The following is a 17,448-nucleotide window of genomic DNA, read 5'->3' on the forward strand; positions in this document are numbered from 1 at the left end:
GGGCATCAACCACTGTGCTGCTGGGTGTCACTGGGAAGGATGTGCTGGCCACGGCTCCCTCAATGCTGTATACAGCTCCGAGGAAAGACTGTATTTTGATTTGCAAAATGGCTATTTGCAACATCTGCATATTTATCCCAAGTAAACAAATATTCCTTGAACTGGGATTTTGGGTTTCAAAAGACCTTGCCTTTTGAAAATTCCTGTTTTTTTTCCCACGTACAGATTTTGAGCACAATTCTTTCTCCTGTCCTTGGGTCATAACTAACCCCTTAGGCATGACTTTTTTCAATGCTATAGTTCCCCATCTCCTGGTAGCAAGAGTGTCTCCCTCAAAAACACCCTCAGTGCAAGGATTTGGGGCCCTACTTGTTGGTACCTCTGTCCCTGATCAGCTACCATGAGTTTTCCATTCTCCTCTCCCCTGCACACTCCCAAAGCCCTGCATCACCCCTCTACTCTATATACTCAGAACACAGGGATGACTGACCAACCTGAAGCTATCTTTTCCCATGACACAGCCATCCTCCATCAGCCACCAAGTTTTCCCTTTTAGATTGGTTGCTGGGGACTTTAGTTTGAGATATTCTGTGAAACAAGAGTGCCCTGCTGCCAACTCCAACTAACCTTGGGGTCAACAGGCCCGAGAAGGCCAGGTTACTGGAATAAGCTTTGGACTACAAGTCCTGTAACCCGAGCAGAGCTTCTAGCCACCCACTAACTAGTTTAATGACGCACACTCAGTCTTTGCTCTATACACAATGGAAAGGGGGTCTGGAGATCACGCTACCTTATTGCTCTAAATTGCTCCTTAATTTCCCCATACCCATGTCAAAATAAACAGTGGTAGACATTTGTTTATTCATTCCTTCATGAAGTAACCATCGAATGTCTAATAGAACAACCAGCTAGACAACGTGAGAGCTTAAAAACCATCCTCCAAAGAGTTTGCCATCGAGAATGAACAATAAGTCAATCACATCAGTAACTGTAAGACCGGAAGAGATGATGCTACACAGTTGTGGGCACTTTACAGAAAACATAACAAGCTCTTCGTTAACACTCAAGCCCAAAACAAAAGTAATTTTCAGCTTATCTTTCTGTCTGTTTCTTTCATGAACTGTTTTCTTCCTTTATGTTTCTGAAATCTCTGCTCTCCACTCAGTACTTAGAGCCGCACGTTTACTCTGGGTCCTGGGCACTTCTCCCCGTTATAACCTTACCCAAGTCTCTGGCAATCTTCTAGCTGATCTGTGATTGTTCTTCAAAGTATGAGAACCAGGTAATCACCCTGTCTAGCTAAGGTGACTTAGCCATTGTCCTTGTTTATTATAGCTGCAAAGTGCCCCCCCCCCCCAGCCCCATACGACAGAACATTCACCTCAAATCCCTTCACAGAACTGCCTGTAGTTTAGTTCTAAAACCTGTGGCTGAGAACACATTTTGGTGCTTGGAACTGCTTGAGATGTCTAAATCATTGGCTTTAATCTCCAAGAGTTTATACCCTGTCCAGGAACTTCTCTAAAAAAAAAAAAAAACCTCAATGCTAAATATAAAGACGTAAAAAATTAAAGCGTATGGAATTTTAAAAAACCACAACACCTAAATGCTATCGAGTCAACACTGACTCACAGCAACCCTATAAAACAAAGCAAAACCTCCCTGTGAGTTTCTGAGACTGTAACTCTTCACAGGAATAAGCCGGGTCTTTCTCCCTTGGAGCGACTGGAGATTTCAAACAGCTGACCTTACAGATCACAGCCCAACTTGTAAGTACTACACCAGCAGGGCTCCTCAGGAAGTTCTACACTGACCAAAATACAATTTGGGATGCTATACAAAGAGACAATAGTAATGCATGCTACAGGGTTCTGAAGAGGGAGAACTATTTCTAGGCGATGCAAGGCAGGTAGGCTTTCAGGAGTAAGTCACACCTGAGGTCCACCCTGTAGTATAAGGACCTCAATGGGGAAGGGCGGAGGGTGGCAGCCAAGCACTGTGGGTCAAGGACCCAGGAAGCAGGGAAGTTTTAAGGTTGGCAAATTGTGAGGTGGGGCTTAGGCAAGAAGGCCTGTTGGAAAGAAGCTTGCAGGGTACTGGTATTAGTAGCAGGAACAACTAATTCTCTTAGGCCAGGCTTCACAAAGAGTATAGAGGCAGGCAAGAAAAATTTCAACAATCTAAACAACTGTGAGGGCAGTATATGCAGAAAGTAGTAAAATAAATAATAAACAAATCCTGGAAATCAGAAAACCTGGGTCCCACACCCAACGTTTCCACCAAAGAGCTCATTTAACTGCAAGGTTCTCGGTTTTCTCATTTGTAAACTGAAGCAGCTGAACTGGCTGACCTCGAAAGTCCTTAAGTGGCAAATGAGACTAACTATATTATATCTGCCATTAAAACATTCATTATCAAAGGAGGGAGCTATCGGTATTCCCTTTCCATATTGGTTTCTCTTCCTGAACTTAAAAAAACTTCCCCTCAGCATATCATTTCCATAGTTGTGCATGTCTCCTACAGCACTCATTTAACATGTTCCATAGAACATCACGATGAGAGTCAAGGGGGGAGCTGCTTACCAAGGGGATTAAAGGCACTTGATATTTATATATCTTTCTCCCTTCCTTTTCCTCTCTGTCATACACACGCGCGACACAAAATATGACAAGTGAAAGGGGTGGGATGCAGAACCCTACTACTACACATCTAAGAGGGGTTGATTTTAATAGAGTCAAATTCAGCCCAAATAACACCAATGCAGGAAGAAAGCAGGGGAAATCTGAAATTTTAGAAGGCTCTGCCTGAAACCGCAGCTGAAACGTGGATAAGTCCTTCTTGGGAGTGAAATTCGCTTGACGTTGACATTTTGTTCCTGCCTTATTCGGATTCCCCCCACCCCTCCACCACGGTCGGCAGAGAAACCCAGGGACGGTCCCCCCCCCTCCCCGCCCCCTCCTTCGCACCAAACGGCCAAAGTTAAATAAACTGCTCACAAAATGCAAGCGACGCAAACTCTCTCCGAAAGCCTCACCAGCCGCCGTCCCAAGTTGACGAGAGGGGAAAGCAGAAAGCTTAGCACGCGGCTTAACTTCACGTAGGCGTCGTCCTCCAGCCCTCGGGTTCCTGCTTAGCCTTTAGGAAGCACCGTTTACAGCCACCTGCCCGCCAGCGGCCTCGGCCGCCCGGGGCTCGGGGCTCGGGACCCGGGGCGGCAGCGCGCGCGAGAAGCCCGGACCGCCCGCCCCAGCCAAGAAGTGTTCTGCGCGGTCAGCCTTCGTCTCGACGCCGTCGGCCAGACCCGTACCTGCCGCAGGAGGCCCACTGTCCCGCACGCAGCTCCCGCTAGGAATCCCGGAACCCGCAGCTTCGCTCTGCGGCGCCCCGACTGCGCCCTCGCAGCCGCTGCGGTTGCGCACTGCGCATGCCCAGCCGACACCCGGGCCAGCAAGCTAGGAAGTCCGCTGGCCGGGTTTTGGCTGCCGCTCCCCGGGGAGAAGCCTGGAAGCGGAGCGCTCAGGTGCAGCGGAAGGGTGGTAGTGGAGGTGAACGTGTTGGAAGGGGCGAGGACGAAAAGCCGGCGGGCGCTGCTTCCACGTTAGCCCCGCAAGCCTAACGATGACTGTGCGTCTAGCACGGTTCTCAAACTTGTGCATGCGTCAGAGTCACCTGGAAAGCTTTTGAAACGTAGATGCCACGCCCAGGGCTTCAGATTCAGGAGGTCTGGAGCGAGGCCCTACAAGTTTTATTTCCAACACGCGACGCCGTTGTCCCAGTACCACACTTTGGGAACCACTGGTGAAGAAGAAAGCTATTCGGTGTTAAAGGAGAAACGTTTTCCCTCCCCACCTCCTTTTTCAGCATTTCATACAATACTTCCACGTCATTAAACAGTCTGCTTAGACGAAATAAAGCCCACACTCAAAGGTGGGATTATTTTCTTTAGCGGTTGAGTCAAGTAAATGGAATGCGACCTTAAGCGGTCTCCCGGTTTGCCTGCAGCATAACCCAGGCCTGAGGTGACCCCAGCACCGTCCAGGGAACACGATGGGCGTCTCTGTTCAAAGCAGTGTGCTCCCCTTTGGTGCCACCACAGGTCGGGGTACAAAATACACACCCGCGAAAACGCTGAGAGAATGCGCGGCGAGAGCAAGTGGTGGCAGCTGAGCTAGAAATGCATTGGGAGGAAAGGAGGAGCACATTAAAATGAGTAACCTACAGGAATAGAATGAGCGATTAACTATGGAAGCAGGTGGGCCAAGGGCGGGGAGAAAGAATGAGGATTTCTCCCTGACACTCCACGACAGTGAGTTTGGTTTGGTGGGTTTCTTTTGGCTTGGTTAGGTTTGGTTTGTGGGTTAGGAGGCGTCCTCTTAGCGAAAAGAGCCCTGGCAGTGCAGTGGTTACCGGTTGGGCTGTCATCAGAGATGTCAGCGGTTGGAAACCACCAGCCACTCATTGGGAGAAAGATGAGGCTTTGGACCACAGTAGATTTCGTCTTGGAAACCCACAGGGGCAGCTCTACCCAATTCTCCAAGATTGCAGTAAATTGGAATTAACTCAATAGCAGTGAATGTGGAGGAGAGTTGTCTTAACAAAGCAATAGATGCTAGGTCTTCGACACTTGACAAATTGCAATTTATTCTTTGCCAAAATTATTATTCAAAAACATCAATTTGTCTTCAGTATGTCTTATTCAGTGTCTATGCCTTGCATACAATATGAATAACATTAATAGAGTAATTAAGCTCTTACTCTATCCCAATGGTTTGGGTATTTTATGGTGTTTTCTTCTGGATAATTCTAAGAAGTTATCTTCATTTTAGAGGCAAGGAAATGGAGGCACACAATGATAACTAAAAAGCTTATATTCTCTTTGTTAATTCCATACATCCCAAGATACTCCTCCTAGATTATTACTCCATTTATTACTTCTAGATTATTAAGTCATTTTTCTAGGCTAATTTATCTGGCACAGGCATCATAGAACAGAATCCCAGTAGAAAGCAATATAACCATCTTCATCATCATCAATGTGGCAATAGTTTATTTTAGACGAATTAATATCAGAATAGTCTCAAGAAATTGGAGATTAAAGATCTCCCAAATGTCCAACTTTTTCAAGATGTTATACAGCTTTATCCCTCCTCTTCACTCCTCCCTTTACTATACTCCCCTCAGTTTCTAGTTTCTGCAACTTGCTGCAACATTTTACAAAAATTCACAAAACTTTAAGGAAAATGTCTCACATGGTTGTGAGTGCTGTTAATTCCCAACCCCAAAAATCAGGCAGAGGCAAGCCAAATGCAGGGTCCAGACCAGAGGCCAGTACCATCTGAAAGACTAAGCAGGTCCTCTTGTTTCCACCAGTGCTCAGTCAGGATTTAATCTTTCAGTAGACCATACCCCCAAGGAAAACAAAGGGCTGTCACATTCTTTAGTAATTGACCCCCTCTAATAATGTGGGTAAAGATATATCCCATCTTAATGTTGTAACTCCTTCCGAAACTGGATTATAGCCTCAAGCATACCATACCACACTCACTGGCATCCAGTCATTGCTGACGCATAGCGACTCTGTGTGAGTTTCCCAGACTGTAACTGTTTACAGAAGTAGAAAGGCCAATCTTTCTTTCACGGATCGGCTGGTGGTTTCTAACTACCTGCCATGGGGAATGCAGAAGTGTAACCACTATACCACCAAGACTCCTACCACAGGCACAGAGGTTAAGATTTAAATACATCACAAAAGAGATTATAACTAGAAGGACCATATTAAGCAATTGACTACATCTCAGGCCACCTCATGGCTCTTCAAGCCATTAACCCATTCATAATTGTGACATTCATTTTCCTTTCCAAATTATTTTACTAATCCAAGAAAGTCATTAACAATAATTCCTACAGTATGGTCAAGAATTCTTAGGATGAAGTTACTCAGGTATCAGCCATTCGGGTTTGTTGTAATTGTCCGTCATATCTAGTCAGGTTCTTCAGAAGTCTCAAATTCACCCTTTCTATTTCCAGGAAAAAAATTAACTGAGAGATTATTACCTTGCTCTGAGTCTTTCTCAAGGAATAAGCATAACATTACTTTTCCTACTGCATAGCCTTTTTACCCATTCCTCTACCTTCAGTTATTTTTCCATCCTTTCATCATTTATTTTTTCCCAAACTTTCCTACCTGGAGCCAGGACTTCAGGTTCAGCTGCTGTGTTGTCCAGAGTGCTGGTCACAAGAGCAGTCTAGCAAGTGCTTCTCCTCAATCCATTCCCATTCATGTTGAGTGGGCTATCTAGGTACAACATTAATAGGCTCTCGACCACGAGACAACATAACACTATTCAGAGTCGACCTCAATTGCTGTTCTCACATGGGAATATTGAAATAAAGTACAATTCTGACACATAGGTTCAGGGGTTACACCCTCCTGCTGAAGGGTTGGGATCATCCCTGCTTCTGGCAGTTGAAGATAACTGATCTACTGAAAAATAAAAACCACACTTCTATCAGAGTCAGTCCTCTGTAAATGAATCATCTTCGACACAGAGAGAAATCTTAGGATTATAACAGAAGGAGAGCCACCAGTAGAGAACATTTGAGATCTGTCTAAAGTAGCAGAAGCTGAGACCAGAGGCACCAGAGGTTGTGGCACAGAGACCGAGGCACAGATCAAAGAAGCAAGGTCTAGACTTGAGGCCGAGGCAAGGAGACCATGAGACAAAACAGAAGCAATGTCAAGAGTATGAGACTGAAAACAACTGGACAGAGAGTTCCCAGGAACGTGGGAAATGGGGAAGTGTGGGGGAAAGAGAGTGGTGTTAACAAACCCAAGGACAAGGGAACAAGTGATCCAAAATTGCTGTTGCGGTGGATGTAGAAGGCCTGGTAGGGCTGGACCAAGGGTAATATAACTGAGAGGAATTACTGAAACCCAAAAGGAGGCTGAACATGCTAGTGGGACAAGAAGAAAGTAAAAGGAAATATAGATCTATGTGCTTATGTTTATAGGTTTAGTATTAAGGTAGCAGATGGACATTGGGCCTCCACTCAAATACTCCCTCAATGCAAGAACACTTTGTTCTATTAAACTGAAATTTCATGATGCTCACCTTCCCCACAAGATCACTGAAGAAAAAGCGGGTGCATAAAAAAATGTGGTGAAGAAAGCTGGTGGTGCCTGGCTATCAAAAGATATAGTGTCTGGGGTCTTAAAGGCTTGAAGGTAAACAAGGGGCCATCTAACTCAGAAGCAACAAAGCCCGCACGAAAGCACCCCAGCCTGTGTGATCTTGAGGTGCCGAAGGGATCAGGTATCAGGCATCAAAAAACAAAAAAATCAAATCATTGTGAATGAGGGAAAGTACAGATTGAGGACCCAAGACCCTTACAGAAGGGTCATGGGGAGGAGACAAACCAGTCAGGGTGCAGTGTAGCAACAATGAAACATACAACTTTCCTCTAGTTCCTAAATGCTTCCCCCCCACCGCACCCCGCCACCACTTTCATGATCCCAATTCTACCTTACAATTCTGGCTAGACCAGAGGATATACACTGGTACAAATAGGAACTGGAAACACAGGGAATCCAGGACAGATGATCCCTTCAGGACCAGTGGTGACAGTAGTGATACTGGGAGGGTGGAGGGAGGGTGGGGGTGGAAAGGGGGAACCAATTGCAAGGATCTACATATAATCTCCTCTGTGTGGGATGGACAAGAAAAAGGTGGGTGAAGGGAGATGTCGAACAGTGTAAGATATGACAAAATAATGATTTATAAATTATCAAGGGTTCATGAGGGAAGGGGTAACAGGGAGAGAGGGGAGAAAATGAGGAGCTGATACCAAGGGCTCAAGTAGAAAGCAAATGTTTTGAGAATGATGAGGGCAACAAATGTACAAATATGATTGACAAAATGGATGTATGTATGGATTGCGATGAGTTGTATGAGCCCCCAATAAAATGATTTTTTTTTAAAGACTATGAGACTGTGAGACAGAGCAGCAGTTCAGCTTTGTTTGGTTTGGGGGTCTTCACTTTCTTGTTTATTTTCCCTTTGCCAAGCATTGGCCAAAAGGCATTTGGAAGTTAGGTCTTGTCATTTCCAAGTCTATTCAAGAGACCTCTTAAGCCCTGTGCCTGCTGCCTCCTCACACAGTGGGTGGGCCCAGACACTGGGCTATTTGCATCCTTGGTTCAATTCCATTGGGTTAATGAATACACGGCCAAGGATGCCAATTTCCCTAGAGTTGACTGCTTTTAGAATAAGCCATTAGACAGGTACTGAGGCACCACCACTTGGTGGTCTTCTTATGCTTGGCTTGCTGTCTAGAAAACGTGTGGGGTCTGGCCAATGGTCTAAGGCTGGTTTCCGACACCAACCAGGATGGAGATACCCATCTGAGGCCCTCAGGTTTCACCGCAAGAGCCAGAACCTCTGGTTAAGACCCCAGGAAGCTAGTCTCTGTAACCTTTTGCTGTTGTATTTTCTAGATGGGAAACCAGTAGTCCATTCCTCAGGGAATGTTTTTGTGCTGCATCCTGCCTAACTGGTTTAAATTTAACCCACAAACACTACAGAATTAGAAGCTAGTGTTCTTCATCAACTCCATCTGGCCCCAGTACATTGTAGGCGATGGGGAATCCTGGCCAAAGCATGGCACACTGTACCTCCCTATTCTAATGTAGTTGGCGCTTTTCAGCAAGGGGGTGGGAAAGTGACCTGGAATCCCTTATATCCAGGCATTTGGACTCATATGAAGAACAGATCACACTGAAAGACAAATTTCCCACATAGGCTACAACAGACACCTGGAAGAAACCCCAGAAGTTAATGCAAGAGCCAGCAGCAACTACTCTATACCGGATGGTTACTATTGCCAATGATACCTTTTATAACAGTGACAGGAAGCAAGAGACTCAGGAGAAGAAGGAGAAAAGTTGCTAGGCATGTGCAGGTATTGGCCATCATAGCTAATCAGCGCCCATTTACTGCCTCCCTGGCTCCAAAGACCCCTACACAGGGTACACAGGATGAAAGATGGCCCTAATAGAAATAGGCCTCACTTCCTCACTTCTCTTCTCCCCCCCCTCCTCCCTTCCCCCCCCTCCTCCCTTCCCCCCCCTCCCCCCCTCCCCCCTCCCCCCTCCCCCCTCCCCCCTCCCTTCTCCCCCCTCCCTTCTCCCCCCCCACTTCTCCCCCCCCCACTTCTCCCCCCCACTTCTCCCCCCCCACTTCTCCCCCCCCTGCCTTCTTAGTTCCACACTTCCCTTCCCCATGCTATCAATAACAAACAAGCAAAAACAAGCAATTATCAGCATATTCAGCTCAGCAAGATCTTCAAATATCAGAGGGGGAAATGCAGTATAAAAAGTTATTTCCACTTCTGATGACCTTCTCCCCTCCCACTGTGTAGCAGCAGCAACAGCAGGTATGAAAGCAGCAGCAGTAGCAGGGGTAGACCACAGATCATGCTGTCAGAAACAAAATTGTTTTCTGGTTCTGGAGGAAGCAGAGTTGGCATACTGGTGTGTGTGCCCATTAGGAACTGTCTGCAGTTACCTGAAGGAGTGAAGAGGGGCCATCCTCTGATTAAGTCTGCCTCTAGCTCTCCTGGGACAGAGAGGAAGCTGTAAGCAACCCCTGACCGTTGTGGCCACCCTCAGTGACTTGAGACTAAAAGATGATGGATGCATTCAATATGCTTCTATGGGTTGAGAAAAAATTGCTGGTGCGTGAATTTCTTGCAGAAAATGGTCTTTTCAAAAGCATGGGGAAATTAAGAAACCTATTTGTATGCACCAGGCAAATTATTTGAACAACACATGCTTAATAACACTGAATATTTTCAACTTGAAATGAGTCACACTATCTCCTTGGATTGATCCTTAATCACAGACCCCCATTGTAAAAACTAGGAGAGATAGGATTTTTTAAAACTGGAATACAAGTAAATCTATTACAAGACACTATCTGAAAATGGATAGAGGACCAGAGTTTTGGTATCCTTACAAGTCCAGGAGAATAATCATTACAAAAATAGTTAGGAGAGTCACTGAGCACAGATACTGAAAAAACAAAAACAAAAAAAAAAACCCTGAGGAAAAGCAGAAATCCTTGTCCTGACCTGCGGGAATTTCACTGCGGACCCTGGAGGAGGGAGTGGGAATTGGGGGGAGACAAGAGACACAAGAATTGGAGATGACAGCAGTCTGATTAAGTCTCGTTTATTGAGTAAAAGGCTACAGCTTATATAGGCCAGGAAAGGGGAAACAAGCCGCAGGTGCTTCCCTGAGAACAATAAATGGGGGAAGCAAGCCACAGGTGTTTCCCTGAGAACAGTGACCGCAGAAAAAACAGTTCCTGTGGAAAGTTACAGAGCTCAGGCAATAAATATCAAGACAATGACCGGGCCTCATGGCTCCGGACAGGCAAGGTTATGGCCGGGCCTCATGGCTCCGGACAGGTCCCCCTTTTTTATTTTGTAAAGCCAAGAGAGATCCCTTCGGGAACTGCGTCTGTCTTAGGTTGTCAGGCATCAAGAGTCATCCTTACCCGTCATTGATCAATGGAATGCTTTCATAAAATAAGAGCAAACCAATGTCTGTCTTAGGTTGGTATGTCTTGTGCTGATCTTACCCGTCATTGACTGTCCAGTTCAGCACACAAGGGCAGGGGGTCTTATCATAACTACTCGTATGAGCCACCCTGTTAGCACATCTCAAGGCGGTGGTAATGGACCTGTATAGCCTTTGCCTGGATGGTCTCAATCTGTTGCTTGATAAATGCCATGAGCTTGTAAACACCACAGGTCCCAGTGAGAGCAAGAGTAATAGGCTAACCAAGGGGCCCCAAAGTGGTAAGAGATAGAGCAAAAGCCCGTTCAGCCAAAGAATATAAAAGGGCTAAGCTGTATGGAGAGGTAGCCCATATTGAGAAACAGCCTTTTTTAATTCCTTTATGAGGGCGAATTTGAGCCCAACATAATTTCGGACAGACTCCCCCTGCTCATCTATGGTCTCGGTAACTGGGAAAGCATGTACAGGAGAGAAATCCCCCTCCTCTCTTTCTTCAGGCATTTTCTTTGTAGGGAGATGTTGCCTAGGCTGTTGAAGTGGGCAGGCCATTTCCATCCCTTTTTCTGGTTCTGACACCCTTTGACTCCCTGATCTCAATGTCTGCAGCCTGGTAATCAAAGACTGATGTAACTCTTCTAGTTTTATCTGTTCTGTGAGCTGACTAATTTTTTCTTTAAGTTCCTCTATTATAGGAGGACCCTTGGCACCCTCTTCATCACTTTCTAGGGAAATAATGCCAATCTCCTTCTCTGCTGGAGACTCTCTTAGATCTGTTTTAGAACTGACTTTTAATATTTCTTCCGTCTGGGTGATGGCCGCCGTTATTTGCGGGCAGCTCTCCTTTCTTTCTATCAAATCGTTAATTAAATTCCAATAAGAAAAAGCTGTAACAGAAATTCTTTCTGGTCCAAAGGCCTCATACTAATGCTCCAAAGCACAGTCAACCCTTTTCCATCTTTTTATATCAATCGTCCCTTCCTGCGGAAACCAAGGACAAGTATCTTTTATAAAGTCAAAAAATTTAAATAAATCACAACTTTTAACCTTTACTCCTCGTGTCTTTAAAGCCTCTTTCAATTGTTTAACATAAATCTGATGCTGGCTTAATTCTTGTCCCATATTCAGGCGCTTTTACTCACCTTCAGTCTCGGGGCGGGAACGCGGCAGGTTCCTGCAGTAGCCGAAGGAATTTTCTTTCACTTTTACTCACCAGCCTCCTTTGGCGCCTTCTTCCTCACAGTATTCACCCCCCTCCTCCCCATATCTGAGCCCCACATTGGGTGTCAGAATGTCTCAACCCACGGGAACTTCAATGCGGACCCTGGAGGAGAGAGTGGGAATTGGGGGGACAAGAGACACGAGAAATGGAGACAAGACAGCTACCTAATCAAGTCTCATTTATTGAGTAAAAGGCTACAGCTTATATAGGCCAGGGAGAGGGAAACAAGCCGCAGGTGTTTCCCTGAGAACAATTAATGGGGGAAGCAAGCTGCAGGTGTTTCCCTGAGAACAATGAACGCAGAAAAAAACAGTTCCTGTGGAAAGCTACAGAGCTCAGGCAATAAAGATTAAGACAATGGCCAGGCCTCATGGCGCCCAACAAATCCTCTGATTTTTTACTCAAAGTTAAAAACTTATACTGTCCTACTTTCAATAAAAACAGAAATCACAAGACATATCAAAAGCAAACAAACAAACAAACAAAAACTGGAAATGATATCCCATTCAAAAAGAACAAACTAAAAAGATCAGAACTATTAATATGATAACTCTGATAATGGACACAGTGGACACATAGGCTAAACAGTATTAAATATATTTAAAGAATTAAAGGCTATACATGTGTAAATACACCCAAGAATATAATAGAGCATACAGGGGGCAAAGCTAGGAACACTTTTTTTTCTTTTTAAAATCATTTTACTGGGGGCTCATACAACTCTTATAACAATCAATACATCCATCCATGTGTCAAGCACATTTGTACATTTGTTGCCATCATCATTCTCAAAATATTTGCTTTCTACTTGAGCCCTTGGTATCAGTTTCTAATTTATTCCCCTCCTTCACTGCCACCCTCCCTCATGAACCCTTAATAATTTATAAATTATTATTATTTTGTCATGTCTTACACTGTCTGATATCTACCTTCACCCACTTTTCTGTTGTCAGTCCCCCAGGGAGGGGGTTATATGTAGATCCTTGTGAATGGTTTTTCTTTTTTATCCACCATCTCTCCTCCCTCCTGATATCGCCACTCTCAACACTGGTCCTGAGGGGTTCATGTGTCCTGGATTCTCTGTGCTTCGAGTTCCTATCTGTACCAGTGTACATCCTCTGATCTAGCCAGATTTGTAAAGTAAAATTGGGAACATGATGTGGGGGGGAGAAGCATTAAAGAACTAGAGGATAGTTGTATCTTTCATTGGTGCTGTACTATACCCTGACTGGCTTGTCTCCTCCCTGTGACCCTTCTGTAAGGGGATGTCCAGTTGCCTACAGATGGGCTTTGGGTCTCCACTCCGTACTCCCCCTCATTCACATTGATATGACTTTTTGTTCTTTGATGTGTTACCTGATCCCATTGATACTCCGTGATCACACTGGCTGGTGTGCTTCTTCCATGTGGGCTTTGTTGCTTCTGAGCTACTTGTTTACCTTCAAGCCTTTAAGACCCCAGACACTATATCTTTTGATAGCTGGGCATCATCAGCTTTCTTCACCACATTTGCTTATACACCCACTTTGTCTTCAATGATCATGTTGGGAAGGTGAGCATCATGAAATACCAGTTTAATAGAACAAAATGTTCTTACATTGAGGGAGTACTTGAGTAGAGGCCCAATGTCCATTTGCTACCATAATACTAAACCTATAAATATATGCACATAGATCTATTTCCCCATCCTCATATATAAATATATTTACATGTGTACATGCCTTTATTTAGACTTCTATAAATTCCCTTTGCCTCCTAGCTCTTTTCTCTATTTCCTTTTACTTTGCTCTTGTCCCACTGTCATGCTAAGCCTTCATTTGGGGTTCAGTAATTCCTCTCACTTATATTACCCTTGAGGCCCACACCCTCCTTGACATCGATTTTGGATTCACTTGTGGTTCCCTTGTCCCGGGGTTTGTTAACACCCACTTCCTTTCTCCTGCCTCCCCTCTCTCATGTCCCCCTGTAACCATCAGTTCCCTGTTTCTCCTCCAGATTGTTTATCCCTCCTAGATAGACCTGCAGAGATAATAATATGCACAAAAACAATACAGAGTAAAACAAAGCAACAAAAGAAAACTAAATAACAACAACAAACCAATGACAAAAAAAGAGAAAAATCTGTAAATAGTTCAAGGTCTGTTTGTGGACTTGTAGGAGTGTTTTCCAGTTGAGTCTGATGGGTGCCACACTCTGGCCCTAAAGTCTATTTTTTTTGCTATTCCCTGGGGACTTCCTTGCTCTGCTCCCTTTACTGTTTAGTTTCATGCCCTTAGTGTTTTGACTTGGTGTGGTGGAGACATATGGGGCACAATTCCCACACTGTCTCCAGTGTTACCCCCTTAAGGGGTATGGGTCAGTGAGGGATGTCATGTCTAGTAGTGGGGCTGGCCATCTGGTCCTCTCTGTGCATTGGCTGCTCTGAGCAGGGAATATCCTCCTCAAGGCTTGGTGGGCCAGGATGTGCTCCATTATCTTTTCTTCCCCCTTCATTTGCTCCTGTGTGCTCTGATCAGACATGTCCCTCTCCCTGAGTTGTAACTTCAGTGCTGTCCTCTGAAGTAAATTTTGCTGGGGGAAGCTGGGGGCTATTCACGTAGTTGGGATTAGGGCCATCCCTACGAACACTTCTTAACCATGACCAAGCGCCTTGAGGGAAGCACTGTGAGAACTCCAAAGTCAATTGGCATAATATAATCCATAAATACAATGTTCTATGTCCTAATTTAATAATCAACGACTGGAATCTTCAGAGTTGTAAGCAGTCACCTAAGGGGCAACTACTGATCCCTCTCCTTCTAGATCAAGGAAGAGTAAAGAGAATCAAATATTCAAGGAATAGTTAGTATATAAAGGAGTAATGGGCTTTGTGAGGCCCAGACTCATTGACTCTGACATGAGAAGCACTACCTGGTACCAAGCTATCACTGCTAACCACTCTGAAAGAGACCACAATAGGAGGACCAGAAGAGAGTTGGAGAAAAATGTGGAACAGAACTCAAAGTTATAAAGGAGACTAGATTTGCTAGTCTGATAGAAATCCCCAAGACTGGTCCTTAGATACCATTCAGGCCTAGAACTGAACTCATACTCATGGCTCAACTTTCAGCCAAACACCAGACAGGTTTGTAAACTGAACAACTGTACAAGTAGGTAAATACTCTTTTAAAAAAATCAGGTGAGATTAAGAAGACAGCATTTCCCCAGGGATAAAGCACAAATGACAATAAAAGACAGGAAAGGCATCATGGAAATGGCACACACAGGGAAGAAGTGGGAAGAGTGCTTTTCATAGTGAGGATTAAAATCAATGTCACGGAACAAGATGTGTATGCATTATTGACTAGAGAACCAGTTTTTCCCTGTAAATTTTCACCCAATCACAATACATATTGTTTCCACATGCCCCCACACCCAAAAAAGAACTAAAGAAGAATACAGAAAGACCTAACATAAATCAGGCTAACAAAACCTGGACAAAATTATACTGTCAATAAAGAGATAGACACTATACAAACAAACTAAAGAAAGAAACAAAATAAGCGGAGTCATTGAAGCTGAAAAACAATAACTTTTCTCAAGGAATTAAACATGAAATTCAAGCTGGCAGAAGAAAGAATCAGGAAACTCAAAGATGGGTCCATTGAAATGATCGATTTGATGGTACAAAAATTAAAAAGGATTGAGAAAAACGAGCTAAAATTAATAGATTGTGGAACACTAGCAAGTGAACCGGTGTATGTATCACAGGAGTCCCAGAAGGAAAAGAGAGACAAGAGCATTTGAAAAAATGATAACATAAATCTTCCCAAATGTAAGGAAAGTCATAAATGTAAACACACAAACTCAACAAATTTCAAGTTGAATAAAATAAAAAAAGTCCACACCAACATGCACTATATTCAAAGTCTAGAAAATCAAAGATAGAGGATTCTAAATGCAGCAAGAGAAAAGAAAACTATCACATACTAGGGATCCACAATAAGATTGTGTGCAAACTTTTTCTCAGAAATTTTAGAAGCCTGAAGACAACAGAGTGACATATAAAGGCTGAAAGAAAATAACTGTCAACCACTAATTCTTTAACCAGCAAAAAATGTCCATCAAGCATGAGAGTAAAATTCAGGCATTCCTAATTATACACAAATTAAGGGCAGTTGTTATGAACAGACATTCCTACAAGAAGTGCTGCCCAACTCACTGTAGCCCCGTAGGTCACAATAGAACTTCTTCATAGAGTTTTCTTCCAAATCTATAAACTTTATGAACACAGACTTCCACTCCCAAGGAGCAGCTAGTGGGTTTGAACTATGAACCTTTCAGTTAACAACCTAGCATTTAACCTGTGCTACCAGGGACAATGCATAAAAACAAGTACAAATTTATGTTAATAAGCACATCATGTATAATTTGTGAAAACAATAGTAACAATTGGAAAGCAGTGAAGAGGAGTGCGCTAAAAAAGAATTTTTGCATTTATTAAAGTTAAGTTGGTATTAATATAAACTAGGTTATTATAAATTTAGGATGTTAAATAATCATCTTCACATTAACCCCAAAGGAAATGTCTAAATATATATACATAGAGAATACAGACATGAATGAAAATAACTCACTAAAAAAAATCAAATAAACACAAACGAAAACACTGTTGGAAAAAAGAGGGTCATAAAGGTATAAGGCACAGAATAAAAATAGCAATGGCAGAAGTGCTTCCTTGACAGCAGTGAATTTAAATGTAACTGGAATGAATTCTCCAGTCAAAACCCAAAGTTTAACAGAACCAATTTTTAAAACTCATCTATATTCTGTCTATGAGATACACCTTCAACCCCAAAACACAATTAGGATTAAAAAATATTCCATGCAAATAGTAACCAAAAGAAGAGCTGCGCTGGCTATACTAATATCATACGAAATACAGTTTCCTTTGAAATGTACTACAAGGGACAGACAAAGAAGGGCATTATATAATGATAGCATGATCAATTTTTTTTAAAGTTTTAAAAATTACAAATACACGTGCATCTAGCATCAGAATATGCTATGTATATGACATATAATATAAATGCAAACATGATGTATATGAATATATAACATCAGAACATATTCAAAATATATGAAGCAAGCACTGATATAATTGAAAGGAAAATACAGTTCTACAATAATAGTTGGTGATTTTAATACTTTCCGTTCAATAATGGACAGAGCACCTAGAAGGAAGATTAATAAGAAAGTATAGGATTTGAACACCACCAGATAACACAACTCTCCTTTACAGACACATATAGGACATCCCAGTTAACAAGAGTACAGTAAATATTCGCTAGTGCACATGGATCATTTTCCAGGAAAGATATGCTAGGTTACTGAATGTTTGAAAGTATCTTCTCTGACCACTAAAACAAACCAAAAACTAATTGTCATCAAATCAGTACTGATTTATAAAGATCCTATGGGATAGGGTAGAACTGTCCCTGTGGGTTTTTGAGATTGTAATTCTTTAGGAGAGTAGAAATCTCTTTCTCCCACAGAGTGGCTGGTGGTTTTGAACTGCTGACCCTGCAGTTAGCAGCTCAAATGAGAAAACACTATGCCACCAAGACTCCTTCTCTATCCACAATAGAATGAAAATATAAATCAATGTTGT

At 43.3% G+C, this 17,448-nt stretch overlaps 1 protein-coding gene across 1 annotated transcript in view; it reads right to left on the minus strand.

Moving 5' to 3' along the window:
- PLS1 (plastin 1) overlaps positions 1–3,394 on the minus strand; it is a 125,651-nt gene extending 122,257 nt beyond the window's left edge. Inside the window, exon 1 of the mRNA XM_075548827.1 lies at positions 3,308–3,394. The gene's annotated coding sequence lies outside the window, so the exon portion shown is untranslated. The remainder of the gene's footprint in view (positions 1–3,307) is intronic.
- Positions 3,395–17,448: the final 14,054 nt, after the last annotated feature.

Source organism: Tenrec ecaudatus, chromosome 4 (assembly GCF_050624435.1).
Source record: "Tenrec ecaudatus isolate mTenEca1 chromosome 4, mTenEca1.hap1, whole genome shotgun sequence".
Classification (NCBI taxonomy): domain Eukaryota; kingdom Metazoa; phylum Chordata; class Mammalia; order Afrosoricida; family Tenrecidae; genus Tenrec; species Tenrec ecaudatus.